Raw genomic sequence first — 587 nt, 5'->3', positions numbered from 1 at the left:
CAACCTCCCGGCGGGAGGGTAGACCGAAGGGGGTCGCCCGTCCTTGTGACCCCGCGGAGGGGGCCAAGGGCGGGACTCTGGCTCGGGGGACGGGAGGGGCGCCCGCGCGTCCCCTTCCCCGTCGCCGAGAGCCGTACGCCGGCGTGTGGACCTGCTCGCCGGAGTTCGTCCGGGGCTCGGTAGGGGTGCTCGGCCCTTGAGGTCCTGCCCCGGACAGGGGCGCGGCGAGGGTCCCCTGGCCGCGTCGGCTCTCACGTCGACCCACTCTCTCGCGTGGGATGGCGGCGCGGAAGGCCTCGGCCCGGCATCTCGGAGGGGGGTCGCCCGGGCGGGCAAGCCGGCCAGCCTGCTGGCCCCGCGGCCTGCGCAGGCGGGGTGGGGGGGACTCTTGCTCTCGGTGGCTCTGCCCCAGGAGGGTGCGGGGTGGCGGCAGAGGGGAGGCCGCCGCGGGTGCTTCGAGTTTGAGAAATACTCACTTGGTCAGAGACCGCACACCGCTCGTTCCCTTATATGCAAAAAAGGTGTTCGTCCTGACGTTTTGCGAGGCCTTATTTTACCGTCGTCGGCGCTATCAGGGGAAACACGCC

The sequence above is a fragment of the Eleutherodactylus coqui genome, unplaced genomic scaffold (assembly GCF_035609145.1).
Source record: "Eleutherodactylus coqui strain aEleCoq1 unplaced genomic scaffold, aEleCoq1.hap1 HAP1_SCAFFOLD_589, whole genome shotgun sequence".
Classification (NCBI taxonomy): domain Eukaryota; kingdom Metazoa; phylum Chordata; class Amphibia; order Anura; family Eleutherodactylidae; genus Eleutherodactylus; species Eleutherodactylus coqui.
The sequence above is the reverse complement of the archived record's forward strand: the minus strand, read 5'-3'. Positions refer to the sequence as shown.